Source organism: Babylonia areolata, chromosome 7 (genome assembly GCF_041734735.1).
Source record: "Babylonia areolata isolate BAREFJ2019XMU chromosome 7, ASM4173473v1, whole genome shotgun sequence".
NCBI lineage: Eukaryota > Metazoa > Mollusca > Gastropoda > Neogastropoda > Buccinidae > Babylonia > Babylonia areolata.
Window position 1 is genome coordinate 47,619,132 of NC_134882.1, and position 5,000 is coordinate 47,624,131.

General features: G+C 42.8%; 1 protein-coding gene across 5 annotated transcripts in view; it reads right to left on the minus strand.

Annotated features, from left to right (window-relative positions):
* The window catches only part of LOC143284085 (uncharacterized), a 78,377-nt gene that overhangs the window by 376 nt on the left and 73,001 nt on the right, over window positions 1-5,000 (minus strand). For all 5 annotated transcript variants that reach the window (XM_076590720.1, XM_076590722.1, XM_076590721.1 and 2 more), the window contains exon 5: window positions 1-3,508. This exon is cut by the window's left edge and continues 376 nt beyond it. The gene's annotated coding sequence lies outside the window, so the exon portion shown is untranslated. The remainder of the gene's footprint in view (window positions 3,509-5,000) is intronic.

The window sequence follows — 5,000 nt, forward strand, 5'->3', positions numbered from 1 at the left end:
ACCGGTATCCGTCCATCTTTCCAGACTTCCGGTCTCTCTTCACGAACAGTTGCAGACTCCAAGACCCAGGGCACTGTTCTGCACTTTGTGTACATGTACACCTGTAACCTTTACACGTGTACACGCACATCAACATGTAGACAAGAGGTAAACTAGCATACAGAGGGAAGCAAACAAAGACTGTCATAAGTTATTGTCCTATACGGAGCTACAGTACAGGTTTGAGCAACACTTTCTTTCCATCTCTCCTACTGGACTTGCCTACCAAGTGTTAGTTTCAGTTTCAGTTTCAAGAAGGCGTCGAAGCGTGCGGACTTGTCCATATACGCTGCACCACATCTACTTCAAAAGATATTAAAAAAAAAAAAGAGTATTAGATCATAAATAGACACGCGAAAGTGAAACAAATTTCAAAACTTAAAAAAAAATTACTTTAAAGACTGAAGGTGCCTAGCCCAGTCAATTAATCAGACAGAGATTGACAGAGAGATCACGCGGGTAAACAATAATATATGGTTTTTACAATCGTATACTGACTAGACAGAGGGTATATATGTATAATATTAATAGATTTCAAAATGAATGAATAAATAGACAAAGGACAGGGTGGGAGGGGGGGGGGGGGGGGGGACTTGCGGCACAAAAGTGGGATCTCTTCAAAGATAAGAAAGCAGCAGCAGAACACGTGACTTGAAGTTGGTGTTGGAAACAAACCAACCCAAACAGTGTTACGAAAGAACGTGATCTTCTGACGTCCACAGCAAATGCATATTCGAAGATCAGAACACACACACACACACACACACACACACACACACACACACACACACAAAGCGAGAGAGAGAGAGATGAAAAACCATGAAAAGATAAATAAAACTTTGCTGTGGACAAACCAGATTTCTTGTTGATCAGCTCGTACCAATTCACAACGACAGCCATTCAAAACATTTATTCGAGAGAGTGTGTGATTTATTCTACAGAGGCTGAATTCGAAGTCATATAAGGCACTGTATAGGGCCTTTCTCTCTCTCTCTCTGTGCCCCTCCCCCACCCCCTCCCCCTGGCCCCCCTCGCCCCCCTTTTCTCTCTGCTATTCCTTCCTCCTTTCTTTTTGAGCATGGAATGACGTTCATAAAGATTAATCTAGGGAAATACTCTTGACATATTCTTGGTCTTTTTTCTTCTTTTTTTTTTTGTAAACGTCTACACCACAAACACCCCTCCCCCCCCCACTCCCCCACCTCCCCTTCATACCTCATTGCCTTTTAGGGGAAGAAGAGGGGGGATAGGTGGGGGTGGGTTCGGGTGGAGGTGAGTGTGGGAGGGGGAGGGGTGCTTCTTCTCTCTCTGTTGCGTAGGAAGTATTCGTGAAAAAGAAAAAACAACAACAAAAAAACAACAAAAAAAACAAGAAAAAGCTTTTCGATCGCAGTATGACATAGGGGAAGGGGGAAAGGGCGCGGGCAGGAGTGGTGTCGGGGTGGGGGTGGGGGGTGGGGTGGGTATCATGTATTGAAAATGAGTTCAGCTCCACCCGGTTCGGTGGGAACGGGTGGATGGTTCTCAACCTGGTCTTTTTGTCCTCTACCCTGTTGGCTGCACAGCTTTAGAGGCCTGTGTGCTCTTTCCAGCGGGGGGGAAGGGGGGGGGGAGTATTTCTTCTTAAAAAAAAAAATATTTAAATGATGCAAACTAAGGGTGAAATTCGAGGCAGAACCGGGGCAGGAAAACTTCCATGTATGTTCTGCACGTGAAAAACATAATTCTAAACTTTTTTTTTTCTCTCTCTCTCTCTTTCTTTTTGCCGCAACTCTACTGCTTTGCAAAACACGACGTGATTCTCTTTCTCTCTTTCTTTCTTTCTCTCTCTCTCTCTCTTTCTCTTTCACACACACACACACACACACACACACACACACACACACGGGAGCGCGAGCGAGCGCGCGCGGAAGAAGATTTTAACTCTCTTGTGAGTACTACTGATTTGCAGAACACACAAGAGCGCGCGCGCGGATCAAGGTTCAACTCTCCCGTGTACTTTTCTCATTGGTGGGAGGGGTGGCCTTGGATTGAACTTCTGGCGCTTGGTCCACTGGTAAACAATAAGGCCTTGAAGGGTTGAATCATTTCCACATACAAGCTTTCTTCTTCTTTTTTCAACCAATCGTAGATTGCTTCAGACCTATCCTTGACCCTGGGAGCATCGACGCCTCCAGTGCGCATTTCGTGCACTGGAAGCTCAGGTCAAAAACCAAAAAGGGTTAATGTGACAAGAAAGACCAGGGTTGAGATCTGCTATAGATATAAAGGAGCCTGCCTTACACTACTCATACCAACTGTAGTGGTGGGCTTTTCCATCCTGTTCATGTAAGGAACGAGATTGTTCGCCTGCTACTGCTGATTATGGTAAATGGAATTAGCCAATGGAAGTAATGGTAATACATACATACATACATACATATATATATATATATATATATATATGGGTAAGTAGGTAGGTAGGTAGTCCAACGACGTGTTCTATATACAAATGAATACAGTCGGGTCGGATATCATTTTCTCAGTATGTCCAGCGTTCTGTTTGACGTAAATAAATTAGCAGGATTTCAACATCCTTTGTAAACAGTCTGGAATGAACAGGAGTGAGGCTGAAAGCAAACAAAATACTGGAATTCTTGAACTCTGGCGGCAAGAGCGAAGCCAGTTCTGGAATCATTTCAAGAACAAACAAACAAACAGAGACAACATTTCATGATAAAGGCAACAGGGAAAAAAAAAACCAAGAACAAAACAATCAACGTCTTGTCGCGTGGTGCAACCCAAATGGTGATGAAGAAAATGATGACAAGTGAAAATGCAACGAGTTACACTGGCAATAGGAACACAGTCCAATGTTGTTGTTTTTTTTCCGTTCCCTGGTAACCAAACTGTACATAATACACACGGGCCGGACGAGATCACACGTTGTAAGTCATCGCAGGGCTTTAGAGTGTGTGGAAGGGGTGTGGGGAGAGGTGTGTGTGGGGAGGGAGGCGGGTTGGGGGCTAGGGGGGAGTCAGGGCGGAGGTGAGGGGGGAAGCAGGGGTCATGGTGAGTGTTCCATAACTACTCGCCTTCACCTTCCTGTCTATAACACCAAGTCCCTAGGTTCTGCATGCGTGTGCGTGCGTGCGTGCATGTGTGTGTGTGTGTGTGTGTCTGTGTGTGCGCACATGACGATCGTCTTCGTCGCTGTGGGATGAGCTGGCTGCAGACACTGTTGGAGTGAAGAGCTGGTGCTGTTCCACAGCAGCGGCGAAGTGCCAGAGCGACGACGGACAAGCAGGACGTTCAGAATGACTGGGGGTAGAAGGCAGACATCCGCCAGAACGTGGAACGAGGTCGGGATCCGCCATATGCGCGCCTGCTGTGGGGGGGTGGGCTGGCAGCTGAACCAGTCTCTCTCTGGGCGTGTCACGTCAGCGAAATGTGCAAGGAACACTGTAAATCACCAAGGGGGAGGAGCCGCCTGTTGACAAGGAGAAGGAAAAAAAAAAAGAAAAAAAAAATAATAGGAACGGTTAAATTTCATGTAAGCTTTTTTTATTTTATCTTCTTCTTCTTCTTTCTTTATCACGCTGCGAATTGACATCTTGCATAAGATTTTGATAAAAATTTTTAAAAAAATATTAAAAAAAGCGGGCGGTTATTCGATTTTTATTCGTCCCACTAAGGCACACCCACACTCAAAGGACCGCCTATAGATTTGAAAAGCTCCCTACAAAACCCAACACCCCCTCTCCCCCTCCCTCAAAAAAAAAAAAAAAAAAAAATATATATATATACTTTTTTTCTTCTCAATTATACAAAACAGTCATATGCAAATTGAACTTTCAAGGTGGAAAAGAACGTCACGCAAGCAAAGCTGTACAGCACAGCACGACAGGATTCTGCTTTCTCTCCCTCCCCCTCCACCCCACCCCCACCCCCCACCCGCACTTTACCGTTTTTTTTTTTTGTTTTTGTTTTTTTTCCCTGGCTGTGACCTCACATTTCCGTTCCGACTACCATCCTATTAACGTTCAAGCTTTTTTTTTTTTTTTTTTTTTTTACTTTCGCTGGCTCTCTCTCTCTCTCTCTCTCTCTCTCTCCTGTGTGTGTGTGTGTGTGTGTGATGTCGTATTAACATGCATGCAAATTTATGTATGTGTATGTTTTCCACTCTAAATGCCACGGGTTCCCTGTTAGGGAGATCTGAGTGGGAACCTGCGTCCTTCTTCTTCTTTTTCTTCCTGTTTTTATTATCATTATCGTCATCATTATCATTATTATTATTATCATCATCATCATGATCATCATCATCATACTTTTGATTGTTTGCATGCAAGCGGTTAATCAGCATTCTATCGTCCGTTCCCTTTCCTGTGAACATCAGTATGTGTTTATGCACCTTAATTTGTTTTACACAAACAAAATTAGTTAGAGCTTGAGATAAGTACCATCATTATGTATGTATCTATCTACCTATCTATATATCTGTATGTCTGTCTGTCTATTTATTTCTTTCTAACTACTACTACTACTGCTGCTGTTATGTTGCATTGAGTTTCCTTGCGAACAAGATTTAAATGTTTTATGATCATCATCTATACTAAGTCCTGTTGGTATTTATTACGGTTTATTACCATTGTTATCAGTATCACTGATTTTACGATACCACCACCACCACCACCACCACCAACAATAATAATAATAATAATAATAATATTCATCATCACCTTCGTCATAACAACAACAACAACAATAATAATAATAATAATAATAATGTCAATACAAAGAATGATCATGATGATGATAATGGTAATAATACTACTAATAATAATAAAGATGATGATGCAGACCGATGCCCATATTTCCCGGACAGAGACACGTGAATTAAGGTAGATTGTACTGTAGTAGTAGTAGTAGTTTGTTTTGAATTTCAAATATCGTGTGCGTCTTTCGCCATTGTGTATATTGAT